General features: G+C 38.4%; 22 non-coding genes across 22 annotated transcripts; 21 read left to right on the plus strand and 1 right to left on the minus strand.

Annotated features, from left to right (window-relative positions):
* Positions 1-72, minus strand: Trnag-ucc (transfer RNA glycine (anticodon UCC)). Its single transcript has one exon. It is a non-coding gene; the product is annotated as a tRNA-Gly (tRNA).
* Positions 73-7,884: 7,812 nt separating this feature from the next.
* On the plus strand, positions 7,885-7,956 carry Trnag-ucc (transfer RNA glycine (anticodon UCC)). The gene has a single exon. It is a non-coding gene; the product is annotated as a tRNA-Gly (tRNA).
* A 71-nt stretch (positions 7,957-8,027) lies between these two features.
* On the plus strand, positions 8,028-8,099 carry Trnag-ucc (transfer RNA glycine (anticodon UCC)). The gene has a single exon. It is a non-coding gene; the product is annotated as a tRNA-Gly (tRNA).
* Positions 8,100-8,597: 498 nt separating this feature from the next.
* On the plus strand, positions 8,598-8,669 carry Trnag-ucc (transfer RNA glycine (anticodon UCC)). Its single transcript has one exon. It is a non-coding gene; the product is annotated as a tRNA-Gly (tRNA).
* Positions 8,670-9,340: 671 nt separating this feature from the next.
* Positions 9,341-9,412, plus strand: Trnag-ucc (transfer RNA glycine (anticodon UCC)). Its single transcript has one exon. It is a non-coding gene; the product is annotated as a tRNA-Gly (tRNA).
* Positions 9,413-10,039: 627 nt separating this feature from the next.
* Trnag-ucc (transfer RNA glycine (anticodon UCC)) lies at positions 10,040-10,111 on the plus strand. Its single transcript has one exon. It is a non-coding gene; the product is annotated as a tRNA-Gly (tRNA).
* A 630-nt stretch (positions 10,112-10,741) lies between these two features.
* Positions 10,742-10,813, plus strand: Trnag-ucc (transfer RNA glycine (anticodon UCC)). The gene has a single exon. It is a non-coding gene; the product is annotated as a tRNA-Gly (tRNA).
* Positions 10,814-10,883: 70 nt separating this feature from the next.
* On the plus strand, positions 10,884-10,955 carry Trnag-ucc (transfer RNA glycine (anticodon UCC)). The gene has a single exon. It is a non-coding gene; the product is annotated as a tRNA-Gly (tRNA).
* A 353-nt stretch (positions 10,956-11,308) lies between these two features.
* Trnag-ucc (transfer RNA glycine (anticodon UCC)) lies at positions 11,309-11,380 on the plus strand. Its single transcript has one exon. It is a non-coding gene; the product is annotated as a tRNA-Gly (tRNA).
* Positions 11,381-12,051: 671 nt separating this feature from the next.
* Positions 12,052-12,123, plus strand: Trnag-ucc (transfer RNA glycine (anticodon UCC)). The gene has a single exon. It is a non-coding gene; the product is annotated as a tRNA-Gly (tRNA).
* Positions 12,124-12,607: 484 nt separating this feature from the next.
* On the plus strand, positions 12,608-12,679 carry Trnag-ucc (transfer RNA glycine (anticodon UCC)). The gene has a single exon. It is a non-coding gene; the product is annotated as a tRNA-Gly (tRNA).
* A 70-nt stretch (positions 12,680-12,749) lies between these two features.
* Trnag-ucc (transfer RNA glycine (anticodon UCC)) lies at positions 12,750-12,821 on the plus strand. Its single transcript has one exon. It is a non-coding gene; the product is annotated as a tRNA-Gly (tRNA).
* Positions 12,822-12,891: 70 nt separating this feature from the next.
* Positions 12,892-12,963, plus strand: Trnag-ucc (transfer RNA glycine (anticodon UCC)). The gene has a single exon. It is a non-coding gene; the product is annotated as a tRNA-Gly (tRNA).
* A 355-nt stretch (positions 12,964-13,318) lies between these two features.
* Positions 13,319-13,390, plus strand: Trnag-ucc (transfer RNA glycine (anticodon UCC)). The gene has a single exon. It is a non-coding gene; the product is annotated as a tRNA-Gly (tRNA).
* Positions 13,391-13,460: 70 nt separating this feature from the next.
* On the plus strand, positions 13,461-13,532 carry Trnag-ucc (transfer RNA glycine (anticodon UCC)). The gene has a single exon. It is a non-coding gene; the product is annotated as a tRNA-Gly (tRNA).
* Positions 13,533-13,744: 212 nt separating this feature from the next.
* On the plus strand, positions 13,745-13,816 carry Trnag-ucc (transfer RNA glycine (anticodon UCC)). Its single transcript has one exon. It is a non-coding gene; the product is annotated as a tRNA-Gly (tRNA).
* Positions 13,817-14,440: 624 nt separating this feature from the next.
* Trnag-ucc (transfer RNA glycine (anticodon UCC)) lies at positions 14,441-14,512 on the plus strand. Its single transcript has one exon. It is a non-coding gene; the product is annotated as a tRNA-Gly (tRNA).
* Positions 14,513-14,582: 70 nt separating this feature from the next.
* Trnag-ucc (transfer RNA glycine (anticodon UCC)) lies at positions 14,583-14,654 on the plus strand. The gene has a single exon. It is a non-coding gene; the product is annotated as a tRNA-Gly (tRNA).
* Positions 14,655-14,725: 71 nt separating this feature from the next.
* Trnag-ucc (transfer RNA glycine (anticodon UCC)) lies at positions 14,726-14,797 on the plus strand. The gene has a single exon. It is a non-coding gene; the product is annotated as a tRNA-Gly (tRNA).
* Positions 14,798-15,560: 763 nt separating this feature from the next.
* On the plus strand, positions 15,561-15,632 carry Trnag-ucc (transfer RNA glycine (anticodon UCC)). Its single transcript has one exon. It is a non-coding gene; the product is annotated as a tRNA-Gly (tRNA).
* A 213-nt stretch (positions 15,633-15,845) lies between these two features.
* Positions 15,846-15,917, plus strand: Trnag-ucc (transfer RNA glycine (anticodon UCC)). The gene has a single exon. It is a non-coding gene; the product is annotated as a tRNA-Gly (tRNA).
* A 70-nt stretch (positions 15,918-15,987) lies between these two features.
* On the plus strand, positions 15,988-16,059 carry Trnag-ucc (transfer RNA glycine (anticodon UCC)). Its single transcript has one exon. It is a non-coding gene; the product is annotated as a tRNA-Gly (tRNA).
* The last annotated feature ends 1,393 nt before the right edge of the window (positions 16,060-17,452 follow it).

Genomic DNA, 17,452 nt, shown 5'->3' on the forward strand with positions numbered 1-17,452 from the left:
TGCGTCGACCGGGAGTCGAACCCGGAACTAGTGCTTGGAAGGCACCAATGCTAACCGTTACACCATCGACGCCGACGACCTAGTCTTTTACAACTAGGCGTTTTATTACAAGAAATATCAGTTGACTGTGCTGTGAGCTCAAAATTCAATTCAATTTATTTTTCGTTGTCAGAATACAAAAGAAATGATATTGTGAAAAAGAAATACAGTAACAAAACCAACAAAAGGAAAAGGTGGCAAAACCATAATGGTTTAAGACGTGCATAAAAGGATCTAATATTGCGGTATATGCATCGATAAATATAGTTAAGCACGGCCACCAAACCTGATACATTAAAACAAGTAGATGAATAAGTTAAGAATCAGTCGCCTCCTCGTTCCTAAAACAACTGGAGCGTCAATTCTTAAAGCAATGAGAACACGACTGAACCCAACAACATCACAAAAACAAACTAAAACACACACACATATTGTAATTACATAAGGGACTATCAAAACAAGGACTATTTACAGGTTTTATACAGAAATAAAGTGTTCGCAGCAACGAAATTAAGTAGCTTATAGAATGCAGAACAAATACACAATATGGCAGCTCATTATTAAGATAAAATAGTTAAAAAAGCTTTGTTTTTTAAATTAATTTCCAGCACATGTAAGAGCATAAGAAGTATGATGATATAGCAGCGCGTTTTTCGTATTGCCAATAAGAGTTGAATCATCTTTTATAGCGTCAGTGAAGGATGGAGTGTTTTGGTATCGCTAATGAGAGGTGGAGATTCTTTGGTAGTGCCGATGAAGGATGTAGTGTCTGAGCTGTTTCAAGCATCTTTTCCAAACCAATCTAAACAATAATCTTACGAAAAGTCAAGCGATCCTCTAAACAAACATAATAGCTTATAATAATCAGGGGGTAGTTAGATGCAAGCTTGTAGTAACTTAGTGATATATTCTTATCTGGCAATATAAAATTATGCAATACAGTATAGTAGCTTATTCATGGAAGAGTAAAGATAGTAATCATCAAAATCACATTTCAATATTTTTTGTCTTGCACGTTGCACAGCGCATCACTTTAAAATGTAGGCTACACAGTACTGTACACGCAACATAGCAGTGATTGTGGAATGGATGCTTGAAATCTAAATATTTTGTTTCTATTGAATTTATTCCATTTGCGAAGTTGTATCATCATAATGTTTTTGCAAAATTCATTGCTATTTTTCTATTTGAAACCATAGTTAATAACTATGTTGAAACGAAATTGCTTTGTGAACAATTTTGTTTCATTTTGACTTCGAAATGAAATTAAAAAAAGTTCAAGTCCCAAATAACGACTTAAAAGTCTTCTCAAAACGCTTTACCAGCCAGCGTTTTGAGAAACTAACTTTGTTCTGTTCCGGTAGAAATCCATCATTCCATTTCATCACAAAAATTTCTTCCATCTGCAAACTTTGTGGTTTTGTGGAAATAGTTTCTAGATGTAAATGTAGCCTACCGCCCTGGTGTTACAACTACTGTAGAAGACATAGGCTACAACTTCGACGACGATACATCTGTGATCTTTTTTCGGTGCAACTACAAAACTTGGTGTAGCCTACAGCAGAGCTGGATCAAATAGCCTACGTATAGTTTTAGTTCAATTACGTTGCAATTTCGCGATCAACTGTTTTAATCGCAAATAAAATTAATTTCGCGTTGCAATTACAAAGATTAAAAGTTTCAATATTTATGTTTATCGATGATATTTACTGTTTGCTTTTATTAAAAACAAGTAGAATTTTGTTTGATAACGATTTGGTTAAGAAAATTGTCTGTATAGGCTACATAGTAAGGTAAAGCTTTGGTAGAGAGTTTTGGTAGAGAGTTTTTTTTAATGCTATTGAAGACTCACAAAGCAAAAGTTCAGGAAACTTGTCACCTTTTGAAATTTTTCTTTGTGTTATAAAGTTTAATAAAAAAATCGACGCTAATTATGACACCAGCATGGTTGTTTGGTAATTGATAAATGCAGCAAAATTTGTTTGCAAAAACAACCATGCTGGTGCCATCATCAGCGTTGATGGTGTAACAGTTAGCATTGGTGCCTTCCAAGCACTAGTTCCGGGTTCGACTCCCGGTCGTCGCAATAATTTAGTTATTATTTTATTTGTTCTGCATTTATTAATTACCACACAACCATGCTGGTGTCATCATTAGCGTCAATGGTGTAACGGTTAGCATTGGTGCCTTCCAAGCACTAGTTCCGGGTTCGACTTCCAGTCGTCGCAATAATTTAGTTATTATTTTATTTGTTGCTGCATTTATTAATTACCAAACAACCATGCTGGTGTCATCATCAGCGTCGATGGTGTAACGGTTAGCATTGGTGCCTTCTCCAAGCACAAGTTCCGAGATCTACTCCCGATCGTCGCAATAATTTAGTTATTATTTTATTTGTTGCTGCATTTATTAATTACCTAACAACCATGCTTGTGTCATCATCAGCGTCGATGGTGTAACGGTTAGCGTTGGTGCCTTCTCCAAGCACTAGTTCCGGGTTCGATTTCCAGCCGTCGCAATAATTTAGTTATTATTTTATTTGTTGCTGCATTTATTAATTGCCAAACAACCATGCTGGTGTCATCATCAGCGTCGATGGTGTAACGGTTAGCATTGGTGCCTTCTCCAAGCACTAGTTCCGGGATCTACTCCCGGTCGTCGCAATAATTTAGTTATCATTTTAAATGTTGCTGCATTTATTAATTGCCAAACAACCATGCTGGTGTCAGTGGCGCAGCCAGAAAAAAAATTTGGGGGGAGGCCAAATATTTTATGAATTGAAGAGAACAACAAAGTGTTTGATTTAAGACATCGCCACCTGATGTGCAGTGGCGTATCCTGGTGGGTTGAGCAAGGAAAGCAATAATGCTGGTGGGGGGGTTAGAGCGTGCCGAAGGCACGCGTATTGTAGGGATGTCCGGGGGCATGCTCCCCCGGAAAATTTTTGCAAAATTACACTCAAATATTGGGTTATAACGCTTTCTAGAAACACTTTTAGGGTAATATTTGTATGAAATTTATTAGCAGATAAACAGCTATTAACTTATTAAAGGTAGCTGTTACACACTAACGGGCAAAAATTAGAGAACACAAAAACTCAGCTACACAAAAACCCAAAAGAGTAAGCGATTCTGAAATTGCTTCCACAGATTAGTTTAAAAAAGAAACGTAAATCGCGTAAACTTTGCGCGATTTAGGATTTGCAAAATGTATTAGTGTCTTTCTGTGTGTCTAAAACAAGTCCTGGGCGGTGATAATAGCCAGATGTCTTGGAAAACGATGTAAATTTATACAAATTATACTATATTTTCAGCAAAGGGTTCAACTTCAGATTCCAAACTTTTAAAATTTGGGGGGGGGCCATGGCCCCTTTTGTCCCCCCCCCCTGGCTACGCCTATGGCTGGTGTCATCATCAGCGTCGATGGTGTAACGGTTAGCATTGGTGCCTTCCAAGCACTAGTTCCGGTGTAGCAGTCCAAGAGTTACTGCAGGCCAAAAGTTACAAGAGTTGCCAAATAATTCATTTAAATTTTATTTAATTTTGTTTTGAAAAATAAATGAATTTTTAACCTCTCAAAAGGTCAGATTAATAATTATAAATATTTTGTAATGTTAACTGAAAAGCTTGCATTACTTCGAGAGCAATGAATTCATTACACTTAGTTGAAACCATTTTCGCTTTTCTATCGATTGCGAAAACGCCGGCACCTCTGGTAACTTTTGGACTGACAGGAACTTCCAGACTGCAACGCCGCAGAAGCAGTCCAAAAGTTACTGCCATTGTAAGTGGGTGTGCTTTTTCGAAATTCGTTTGGGAAAACTTGTAAATGGACTGAAGATTTTTAAACTTCACTTTAACATTAACATTGGTAACACAAGCATTCAACAAAAAGATCAAATAAAATACCTTGGCGTTTACATAGATAACAAATTAACATGGAAATATCACATAGATAAAATTTGCGGAAAAGTACCAAAAGGTTTATGGGCATTGCTTAAACCATGGCCACCTGGAGATGCGGCCTGATTTGTCACATTTTGCAGATTGTGATTACAGCTACTGCTAGAGCTTGACTGACATTTTTTGAGATGTTTTTACTTTTTGCGGTTTCCTAATGACAAAAAACTTTTTGTTGCCTTGGGGAAGCAATAGCAAATGAGAAAAAGTAAGTTGAAAAACGCAAATCAGACTGTTATTGAAAATTAACAGTCCGACTAAAATTTACAAAATCAAATTTTCTTTGTTTTTCAACATGTGAGGATGTTAAAACTTATTGTGTCATCTGGGGAAAAGAATATAGAAAGCGTAAAAATCTAATTTTTAAAAAAATTTATTTAGACGTTCGCCCAAAGTTAGAAAAACCTGGAAATTTCTGCAAAATGTGGCAAATCAGGCCGTATCTTTAGGTGGCCATGCTTAAACTCAGAAATTATGTCAACACAGACACTTTAAAAGATGTGTATTACGCTTTGATTTACTGTCATTTGCAATATTGTATTTCAAGCTGGGGAAAGGCCTGTGACAGTGCACTGGATCGTTTAATAAAATTACAAAAAAAGGTTGTAAGAATAATTACGAAACAAAATTACTATGCTCACACTAATTTTTTATATTTTAAAATGAACATCTTGAAACTAAAAGACATACATAACATTGAAATAAAAAAACATATGTACAAAGTTCATATGAATGAGTATCCGTCTACGTATTGTGATTTATTTACAAATGCTTCATCTATTCATCAGCATAACACAAGATATCAAACAAGCAACAACTATTTTGTAAATAGATCAAACACAGAATTTGGCAAAAAGTCCATGCAGGTATTGGGACCAATGCTCTGGTCAGAGGTTCCAAGTAGGCTAAAACTTATCATTTCATTGTTTCAAAAAAGAGATCAAAACGTTAATTTTACAAAGCTACAGTGCATCGTAAGTGATATGTTATGGAACCAACTTGTCAGTTTCTTCGGAAACTTGATTATTCTCTGCTTGCTTCATGGAACTTTGTGTTTAGGCCTACGTTATCATCAATATGTTTTTTTTTTGTGCGTATGCTGTTATTGAAGCGCGGGAACGTTTCAACGTTTTATTTTTTCTCTTGTAAGCTTACTTTAAATGGCAAAATCGTCATTTCCGTAGGGTGGCAATTGACTAGATGGTCGTCTCGTTGTCTTCCTGTCGGTATGAGAACCTGTGTAACTTTTGTACTGTGTATACTACATATTTCAAACATGTACTTATGTTCCTGTTACTGACAAATAAAACATTGATTGATTGATTGATTGATTGATTGATTGATTGATTGATTGATTGATTGATGAATCCCAAGGATAAATATTCTCACCACAAAACCATTATTCTTGACTTTAAGTTTCGTGCCACGTGTTTTCGATGGGAGTCCAACGGAAATTCATTGGAATCTCAAAGTGTTCAACACTTTCGTAAAAGTTAAAGCCTTCCCTGCGTGTGAGACTGTGATAGCCTACTCACTGAAGGTTGATGGCGTTTTGACTACCGGTTGGCCTACATGTAGCCTGAGTTACTTAATATTTCTTCAAAACGGTGGTTATGAAAAACCAGACCAAAAATAAGCTCAGTGCTTCATTCACTAGAAAACTTTGGTTTTAACTTTCATGAAATACATAAAATATAGTCAAAGACTATGTTCGTCAACTACAGCTCAAGACTAAACTTAAGATCAATTAAGTTTAGTTTTAAAGACTAAACTTAAGATCAATTAAGTTTTATTAATGCACGGACACAACTTCAAATGGTATAATACAAACAAATCAGGTTAAAATGATAGCCTACGTAAATTGTTAGGTTACAAATTAAAATTTCATTCCAATACAGCAACAATTTCTGGTACAAAACTCATCTTTTAACTTTCATCTTATTTTCGCTTCGTTCTCAATTACGTTTCTGCTGTAGGCTAAACTAGGGCTACCATACGTCCTCTTTTAAGAGGATTTGTCCTCTTTTTTCAAGAAAATTAAATTGTCCTCCGAGGATACTAAAAAATGCTCAAATGTCCTCTTTTTTGACGGTTTGGGTTTTCATGCTTATAGGCCGATTTTCAACGGGATTATATTGCTTGATGACGTTTCAGCGACGGCTTGTAGGCTATTTGTTTTCTAAACATTTCATATACCGTACCAATGTAACATGCTGATTTATAAATTCTACAACAAATTGGCGCATTTTATGGAACTGTTGTTGAACGTTCATTGCCTGGTTCACTGTAAGATATTAAACGACATTTTAAAGGCCATGCTCACACTTTCACAAAAAAATATTTTTTACCATCATACATTTTATATTGATACAACGCTTGTAGACGTTGATGGTTACCAACTGTATAACACTTAACCTACAGCAAAAGAAATCGTGGCATGGATAGGCCTAAAGCTTTGCAGGGAAAGGAACAAATTTTTAGTTCACTCCGTTTTTAGCATTTTAACGGTTATGTGCAGCCTACTGTTTTAGTCACATTTCTTGCAAACAATTTAACAGTTTCGTTAAGGCTGACCATTCCTTGTTGAAAAAAGTTAAGGCATTGCTACCTGGAGATCGTGCCTGATTTGTCACATTTTACAGATTTTTGCGATCATGGCTGTCTGACTGAAACTGTCTAAAAATTAGGTCTTTTTTTCACTTTTTGCTTACTCTTAAAAATATAAAATCATTTGTTGTATTAAGGAAGCACTAGAAATGAGAAAAGAGAAGTTAAACGTTCAGTCAATCTGTTTTCTTGTTTCTATTTAGTAACTTGCTGAGTGCGTAGGCCTATACTGTAATGATCTAAAAACATGTAAAAGATCCTTCAAGCGTAAAATTCTACTTGCTGGCGAAACGTGTCCTCTTTTTTTAGGCGATGAAAATATGGTAGGCCTAGGCTAAACCATGTTGTTAAGATGCAATGGTGGATAAATATTCAAGTTCAACATGTTTCCATTGTTGAAATCATTCATACAAATCTGCTGCAAGCGTCAAAACTGACAACCCTGTTTTAGTAACTTCTGGACTGGCAGGAACTTTCAGACCGCGTATACGCGGTCCAGAAGTTACGGTAACTTTCAGACCGCAGTAACTCCTGGACCGTGACACCGGGTTCGACCAGGGATATCTAAAGAAGGGGATACGAAGGATTTTATTACGTCTGACAATAGAAGGGTTTTTGTTTATTGTAAATAATCTGTGTTTATCGTAAAATGACAATTGGTACCGATAGTAGTTTAATAAATCTTGTTATGATAACTTGCATTGCGCTATTAGCATCAGGCCTGGATAATCACACCATGCTCATGGTTGCTTGTTAATTCAACTACTTGCTTTACATCTAGTCTAACGCATCAGGGTTTGTGAAAAAAAAACAGCTTACTGGTAACTTTTCAACTGTCTTTGTAAACAAGTATTCTTTAAATATGCTATACATAACATTTGCTAACTGTCTTCTGTAGCTCATTGTACCAGCTGCACTATAAAACTTTCTATGATTTTAAAAAGAAACACATGTTTAAAGCACTACAAACTACCGCCCTGGTAGTGTCATGAGAATAAGGCAATCGCTTCGAGCCTTCATATCCCCTTCTCTAGACATCCCTGGGTTCGACTCCCGGTCGTCGCAATAGTTTAGTTATTATTTTAAAAGTTGCTGGATTTGTTAATTGCCAAACAACCATGCTGATGTCATCATCAGCGTCGATGATGTAACGGGTAGGATTGGTGCCTTCCAAGCACTAGTTCCGGGTTCGACTCCCGGTCGTCGCAATGATTTAGTTATTATTTTAAATTTTGCTGCATTTATTAATTACCAAACAACCATGCTGGTGTCATCATCGGCGTCAATGGTGTAACGGTTAGCATTGGTGCCTTCCAAGCACTAGTTCCGGGTTCGACTCCCGGTCGACGCAATAATTTAGTTATTATTTTAAATTTTGCTGCATTTATTAATTACCAAACAACCATGCTGGTGTCATCATCGGCGTCGATGGTGTAACGGTTAGCATTGGTGCCTTCCAAGCACTAGTTCCGGGTTCGACTCCCGGTCGACGCAATAATTTAGTTATTATTTCAAATTTTGCTGCATTGATTAATTACCAAACAACCATGCTGGTGCCATCATCAGCGTCGATGGTGTAACGGTTAGCATTGGTGCCTTCCAAGCACTAGTTCCGGGTTCGACTCCCGGTCGTCTTAATAATTTAGGTATTATTTTATTTGTTGCAGCATTTATTAATTATCAAACAACCATGCTGGTTTCATCATCAGCGTCGATGGGGTAATGCTAGCATTGGTGCCTTCCAAGCACTAGTTCCGGGTTCGACTCCCAGTCGTCGCAATGACTTAGGTATTATTTTATTTGTTGCTGCATTGATTAATTACCAAACAACCATGCTGGTGCCATCATCAGCGTCGATGGTGTAACGGTTAGCATTGGTGCCTTCCAAGCACTAGTTCCGGGTTCGACTCCTGATCGACGCAATAATTTAGTTATTATTTTATTTGTTCTGCATTGATTAATTACCAAACAACCATGCTGGTGGCGTCATCAGCGTCGATGGTGTAACGGTTAGCATTGGTGCCTTCCAAGCACTAGTTCCGGGTTCGACTCCCGGTCGACGCAATAATTTAGTTATTATTTTATTTTATTTGTTCTGCATTTATTAATTACCAAACAACCATGCAGGTGTCATCATTGACATATACAACCAAGCAACCACACGGCATTTAACATAATCCATTAAAATTGAACATAAACTATAAGCTACAAACGTTTTCGGCCATACACACGTTAGCCCTTATCAAGTAACAAAAAAAAATAACTGCTTATCATATCTACAATGAAAATGAATAACTGATCTAAACACTGAATTGAAAAACGAAATGCAAAATGAAACGGCAGAGCATAGGAGAAAGGCACATCACATGGCGTTCAAATTACGCCAGGCAAAGACGCATCATATGACGCATCAAGAAAAGACGTTGAGTAAATAAAAAGCGCCTGAGGCAAACAACTGTGTATTGAGGCGAGGATTGTATAATTTTATTAGCAAAGCCTCGTGGATTTTAGTGTCGACTTCGGTGGAACATTTACGCATAATTCAAAACGACTCCAAGGATGGTTTGTTATTTGAACATGTTTGGCAATCGAATATGTGATCTTTAATGGCACTTTGCTTGTTCAAATTAATTAAAACTAAGTGCTCCCTCACTCTCGTGGCCAAATGCCGCGTAGACATACCGATGTATGTACAATTCGCGTCATGCGAACAAGGTGTCATGGTGTCATCATTAGCGTCGATGGTGTAACGGTTAGCATTGGTGCCTTCCAAGCACTAGTTCCGGGTTCGACTCCCGGTCGACGCAATAATTTAGTTATTTTTTTATTTGTTCTGCATTTATTAATTACCAAACAACCATGCTGCTGTCATCATTAGCGTCGATGGTGTAACGGTTAGCATTGGTGCCTTCCAAGCACTAGTTCCGGGGTCGACGAAATAATTTAGTTATTATTTTATTTGTTCTGCATTTATTAATTACCAAACAACCATGCTGGTTTCATCATCAGCGTCGATGGTGTAACGGTTAGCATTGGTGCCTTCCAAGCACTAGTTCCGGGTTCGACTCCCGATCGTCGCAATAATTTAGTTATTATTTCAAATTTTGCTGCATTGATTAATTACCAAACAACCATGCTGGTGCCATCATCAGCGTCGATGGTGTAACGGTTAGCATTGGTGCCTTCCAAGCACTAGTTCCGGGTTCGACTCCCGATCGTCGCAATAATTTAGTTATTATTTTATTTGTTGCTGCATTGATTAATTACCAATCAACCATGCAGGTGGCGTCATCAGCGTCGATGGTGTAACGGTTAGCATTGGTGCCTTCCAAGCACTAGTTCCGGGTTCGACTCCCGATCGTCGCAATAATTTAGTTATTATTTTATTTGTTGCATTGATTAATTACCAAACAACCATGCTGGTGGCGTCATCAGCGTCGATGGTGTAACGGTTAGCATTGGTGCATTCCAAGCACTAGTTCCGGGTTCGACTCCCGGTCGACGCAATAATTTAGTTATTATTTTATTTGTTCTGCATTTATTAATTACCAAACAACCATGCTGGTGTCATCATCAGCGTCGATGGTGTAACGGTTAGCATTGGTGCCTTCCAAGCACTAGTTCCGGGTTCGACTCCTGATCGACGCAATAATTTAGTTATTATTTTATTTGTTCTGCATTTATTAATTACCAAACATCCATGCTGGTGTCATCATTAGCGTCGATGGTGTAACGGTTAGCATTGGTGCCTTCCAAGCACTAGTTCCGGGTACGACTCCCAGTCGTCGCAATAATTTATTTATTATTTTAAATTTTGCTGCATTTATGAATTACCAAACAACCATGCTGGTGGCGTCATCAGCGTTGATGGTGTAACGGTTAGCATTGGCGCCTTCCAAGCACTAGTTCCGGGATCGTCGCAATAGTTTAGTTATTATTTTATTTGTTCTGCATTTATTAATTACCGAATAACCATGCAGGTGTCATCATTAGCGTCGATGGTGTAACAGTTAGCATTGGTGCCTTCCAAACACTAGTTCCGGGTTCGACTCCCGATCGTCGCAATAATTTAGTTATTATTTTATTTGTTGCCGCATTGATTAATTACCAAACAACCATGCTGGTGGCGTCATCCAGCGTCGATGGTGTAACGGTTAGCATTGGTGCCTTCCAAGCACTAGTTCCGGGTTCGACTCCCGGTCGACGCAATAATTTAGTTATTATTTTATTTGTTCTGCATTTATTAATTACCAAACAACCATGCTGGTTTCATCATTGGCGACGATGGTGTAACGGTTAGCGTTGGTGCCTTCCAAGCACTAGTTCCGGGTTCGACTCCCGGTCGACGCAATAATTTGGTTATTTTTTTATTTGTTCTGCATTTATTAATTACCAAACAACCATGCTGGTGTCATCATTAGCGTCGATGGTGTAACGGTTAGCATTGGTGCCTTCCAAGCACTAGTTCCGGGTTCTACTCCGGTCGACGCAATAATTTAGTTATTATTTTATTTGTTCTGCATTTATTAATTACCAAACAACCATGCTGGTGTCATCATTAGCGTCGATGGTGTAACGGTTAGCATTGGTGCCTTCCAAGCACTAGTTCCGGGTTCGACTCCCGATCGTCGCAATAATTTAGTTATTATTTTATTTGTTCTGCATTGATTAATTACCAAACAACCATGCTGGTGGCGTCATCAGCGTCGATGGTGTAACGGTTAGCATTGGTGCCTTCCAAGCACTAGTTCCGGGTTCGACTCCCGGTCGACGCAATAATTTAGTTATTATTTTATTTTATTTGTTCTGCATTTATTAATTACCAAACAACCATGCAGGTGTCATCATTGACATATACAACCAAGCAACCACACGGCATTTAACATAATCCATTAAAATTGAACATAAACTATAAGCTACAAACGTTTTCGGCCATACACACGTTAGCCCTTATCAAGTAACAAAAAAAAATAACTGCTTATCATATCTACAATGAAAATGAATAACTGATCTAAACACTGAATTGAAAAACGAAATGCAAAATGAAACGGCAGAGCATAGGAGAAAGGCACATCACATGGCGTTCAAATTACGCCAGGCAAAGACGCATCATATGACGCATCAAGAAAAGACGTTGAGTAAATAAAAAGCGCCTGAGGCAAACAACTGTGTATTGAGGCGAGGATTGTATAATTTTATTAGCAAAGCCTCGTGGATTTTAGTGTCGACTTCGGTGGAACATTTACGCATAATTCAAAACGACTCCAAGGATGGTTTGTTATTTGAACATGTTTGGCAATCGAATATGTGATCTTTAATGGCACTTTGCTTGTTCAAATTAATTAAAACTAAGTGCTCCCTCACTCTCGTGGCCAAATGCCGCGTAGACATACCGATGTATGTACAATTCGCGTCATGCGAACAAGGTGTCATGGTGTCATCATTAGCGTCGATGGTGTAACGGTTAGCATTGGTGCCTTCCAAGCACTAGTTCCGGGTTCGACTCCCGGTCGACGCAATAATTTAGTTATTTTTTTATTTGTTCTGCATTTATTAATTACCAAACAACCATGCTGCTGTCATCATTAGCGTCGATGGTGTAACGGTTAGCATTGGTGCCTTCCAAGCACTAGTTCCGGGGTCGACGAAATAATTTAGTTATTATTTTATTTGTTCTGCATTTATTAATTACCAAACAACCATGCTGGTTTCATCATCAGCGTCGATGGTGTAACGGTTAGCATTGGTGCCTTCCAAGCACTAGTTCCGGGTTCGACTCCCGATCGTCGCAATAATTTAGTTATTATTTCAAATTTTGCTGCATTTATTAATTACCAAACAACCATGCTGGTGCCATCATCAGCGTCGATGGTGTAACGGTTAGCATTGGTGCCTTCCAAGCACTAGTTCCGGGTTCGACTCCCGATCGTCGCAATAATTTAGTTATTATTTTATTTGTTGCATTGATTAATTACCAAACAACCATGCTGGTGGCGTCATCAGCGTCGATGGTGTAACGGTTAGCATTGGTGCCTTCCAAGCACTAGTTCCGGGTTCGACTCCCGGTCAACGCAATAATTTAGTTATTATTTTATTTGTTCTGCATTTATTAATTACCAAACAACCATGCTGGTGTCATCATCAGCGTCGATGGTGTAACGGTTAGCATTGGTGCCTTCCAAGCACTAGTTCCGGGTTCGACTCCCGGTCGACGCAATAATTTAGTTATTATTTTATTTGTTCTGCATTTATTAATTACCAAACAACCATGCTGGTTCCATCATCAGCGTCGATGGTGTAACGGTTAGCATTGGTGCCTTCCAAGCACTAGTTCCGGGTTCGACTCCCGGTCGACGCAATAATTTAGTTATTATTTTATTTGTTCTGCATTTATTAATTACCAAACAACCATGCTGGTGTCATCATTAGCGTCGATGGTGTAACGGTTAGCATTGGTGCCTTCCAAGCACTAGTTCCGGGTTCGACTCCCGATCGTCGCAATGATTTAGTTATTATTTTATTTGTTTTGCATTTATTAATTACCAAACAACCATGCTGGTGTCATGATTAGCGTCGATGGTGTAACGGTTAGCATTGGTGCCTTCCAAGCACTAGTTCCGGGTTCGACTCCCGATCGTCGCATTAATTTAGTTATTATTTTATTTGTTGCTGCATTGATTAATTACCAAACAACCAAGCTGGTGGCGTCATCAGCGTCGATGGTGTAACGGTTAGCATTGGTGCCTTCCAAGCACTAGTTCCGGGTTCGACTCCCGGTCGACGCAATAATTTAGTTATTATTTTATTTGTTCTGCATTTATTAATTACCAAACAACCATGCTGGTGTCATCATTAGCGTCGATGGTGTAACGGTTAGCATTGGTGCCTTCCAAGCACAAGTTCCGGGTTCGACTCCCGGTCGACGCAATAATTTAGTTATTATTTTATTTGTTCTGCATTTAATAATTACCAAACAACCATGCTGGTTTCATCATCAGCGTCGATGGTGTAACAGTTAGCATTGATGCCTTCCAAGCACTAGTTCCGGGTTCTACTCCCGGTCGACGCAATAATTTAGTTATTAATTTATTTGTTCTGCGATTATTAATTACCAAACAACCATGCTGGTGTCATCATCAGCGTCGATGGTGTAACGGTTAGCATTGGTGCCTTCCAAGCACTAGTTCCGGGTTCGACTCCCGGTCGACGCAATAATTTAGTTATTATTTTATTTGTTCTGCATTGATTAATTACCAAACAACCATGCTGGTTTCATCATCAGCGTCGATGGTGTAACAGTTAGCATTGATGCCTTCCAAGCACTAGTTCCGGGTTCTACTCCCGGTCGACGCATTAATTTAGTTATTAATTTATTTGTTCTGCGATTATTAATTACCAAACAACCATGCTGGTGTCATCATCAGCGTCGATGGTGTAACGGTTAGCATTGGTGCCTTCCAAGCACTAGCTCCGGGGTCGACGCAATAATTTAGTTATTATTTTATTTGTTCTGCATTTATTAATTACCAAACAACCATGCTGGTGTCATCACTAGCGTCGATGGTGTAACGGTTAGCATTGGTGCCTTCCAAGCACTAGTTCCGGGTTCGACTCCCGATCGTCGCAATAATTTAGTTATTATTTTATTTGTTCTGCATTTATTAATTACCAAACAACCATGCTGGTGTCATCATCAGCGTCGATGGTATAACAGTTAGCATTGGTGCCTTCCAAGCACTAGTTCCTGGTTCGACTCCCGATCGTCGCAAAAATTCAGTTATTATTTTATTTGTTCTGCATTGATTAATTACCAAACAACCATGCTGGCGTCATCAGCGTCGATGGTGTAACGGTTAGCATTGGTGTCTTCCAAGCACTAGTTCCGGGTTCGACTCCCGGTCGACGCAATAATTTAGTTATTATTTTATTTGTTCTGCATTTATTAATTACCAAACAACCATGCCGGTGTCATCATTAGCGTCGATGGTGTAACGGTTAGCATTGGTGCCTTCCAAGCACTAGTTCCGGGTTCGACTCCCGGTCGACGCAATAATTTAGTTAATTATTTTATTTGTTCTGCATTTATTAATTACCAAACAACCATGCTGGTTTCAACATCAGCGTCGATGGTGTAACGGTTAGCATTGGTGCCTTCCAAGCACTAGTTCCGGGTTCGACTCCCGGTCGACGCAATAATTTAGTTATTATTTTATTTGTTCTGCATTCATTAATTACCAAACAACCATGCTGGTTAATCTAATCAAAAAATAAAGAGCCCAAAATGTAGATACTAAACTCATGTTCAGCAAACAAACGTTTCGAAAACACATTTATACACTGTTGTCGTGTTGTTGTCGTGTTGTCGTGTTGACACTGTTGTTGTCGACGCACATTTATAACACTGAAGATGAAGACAGTATAGTTTTCGAAACGTTTGTTTGCTGAACATGAGTTTAGTATCTACATTTTGGGCTCTTTATTTTTTGATTAAATTAACCAGGCGTTCCAACCATGCTGGTGTCATCATTAGCGTCGATGGTGTAACGGTTAGCATTGGTGCCTTCCAAGCACTAGTTCCGGGTTCGACTCCCGATCGTCGCAATAATTTAGTTATTATTTTATTTGTTCTGCATTGATTAATTACCAAACAACCATGCTGGTGGCGTCATCAGCGTCGATGGTGTAACGGTTAGCATTGGTGCCTTCCAAGCACTAGTTCAGGGTTCGGCTCCCGGTCGACGCAATGATTTAATTATTATTTTATTTGTTCTGCATTTATTAATTACCAAACAACCATGCTGGTGTCATCATTAGTGTCGATGGTGTAACGGTTAGCATTGGTGCCTTCCAAGCACTAGTTCCGGGTTCGACTCCCAGTCGACGCAATAATATGGTTATTTTTTTATTTGTTCTGCATTTATTAATTGCCAAACAACCATGCTGGTTTCATCATCAGCGTCGATGGTGTAACAGTTAGCATTGGTGCCTTCCAAGCACTAGTTCCGGGTTCGACTCCCGGTCGACGCAATAATTTAGTTATTATTTTATTTGTTCTGCATTTATTAATTACCAAACAACCATGCTAGTGTCATCATTAGCGTCGATGGTGTAACGGTTAGCATTGGTGCCTTCCAAGCACTAGTTCCGGGTTCGACTCCCGATCGTCGCAATAATTTAGTTATTATTTTATTTGTTGCTGCATTGATTAATTACCAAACAACCATGCTGGTGGCGTCATCAGCGTCGATGGTGTAACGGTTAGCATTGGTGCCTTCCAAGCACTAGTTCCGGGTTCGACTCCCGGTCGACGCAATAATTTAGTTATTATTTTATTTGTTCTGCATTTATTAATTACCAAACAACCATGCTGGTGTCATCATTAGCGTCGATGATGTAACGGTTAGCATTGATGCCTTCCAAGCACTAGTTCCGGGTTCGACTCCCGGTCGACGCAATAATTTAGTTATTATTTTATTTGTTCTGCATTTATTAATTACCAAACAACCATGCTGGTTTCATCATCAGCGTCGATGGTGTAACAGTTAGCATTGGTGCCTTCCAAGCACTAGTTCCGGGTTCTACTCCCGGTCGACGCAATAATTTAGTTATTATTTTATTTGTTCTGCATTTATTAATTACCAAACAACCATGCTGGTGTCATCATTAGCGTCGATGGTGTAACGGTTAGCATTGGTGCCTTCCAAGCAGTAGTTCCGGGGTCGACTCTCGGTCGACGCAATAATTTAGTTATTATTTTATTTGTTCTGCATTTATTAATTATAGAGAAATAAAACATAGTAACTTTAGCGGGTTTAGCATACTTTATTTCACTCAAAATATAACATAATTAAATAAAAAAACTCAAACGTTTTCGACACGTACGTGTGTCCTCATCAGGAATTAAATCTGCAATACATAAAATGAAAAATCGTAAGATAAATTAGACTATGCACTGTAACTGTAACTGCACTGTAACTGTAATATTTAAAAGAAGTTAATCAAGAAAATCTCTTATTCCAACCGGAAGCTGTCCTGGCAAATTATATGGATTAATAAAAGTGCACAAGCCAGGCAATCCCGCGAGACCAGTCGTTTCCATGATTGGCACTCCGGAATACAAATTGGCTAAATTTTGAGACAAAATTATAAAATCGTTCATACCCAAGAACTACATGCTTAATTCAACTAATCAATTGATGGAAAAGTTAAAAGATTTTAAGTGTCCACCCAACAGTCGCATGGTGAGTTTTGATGTTGTGTCTCTGTTCACTAACGTGCCTCTGAAAGAAACTATTACTATAATTGCTGACCATATATTTAGTGAAAACCAACCAAATCGACCGCCCATTGCGAAAAAATACTTTATAAAATTATTACATTTAGCCACAGAAGGCATGTTTCTGTACAACAATAGTTTGTTTCAACAGATAGATGGCGTCACCATGGGGTCCCCATTGGGCCCAACACTGGCAAACTTTTTCTTGGCACACATCGAAACCAAAATATTTGAATTTTATCGTGATTTTTATCCCAAACTGTATTTACGTTATGTTGATGATATTTTCGCCATTTTTGATGATGATGAATCGTGCTCAAAATTTTTGAACCTTCTAAATTCGCAACATAAAAATATCTAATTTACTCTTGAAAAATCCAATGACACCATCGCTTTTTTAGATGTTGAAATTGAAATTAAAGGCAATTCTTTTGACACCTGGATTTGGCGAAAACCTACCAACACTGGCTTGCTTTTAAATTATAACGCTCTATGCCCTAGGAAATCCAAATCTGGTTTAATCTTGTGTCTGTTATCTCGTGCTCGTTTGGTGTGTTCTGATGATCAGTTG

This window comes from Aplidium turbinatum, chromosome 4, assembly GCF_918807975.1.
Source record: "Aplidium turbinatum chromosome 4, kaAplTurb1.1, whole genome shotgun sequence".
NCBI lineage: Eukaryota > Metazoa > Chordata > Ascidiacea > Aplousobranchia > Polyclinidae > Aplidium > Aplidium turbinatum.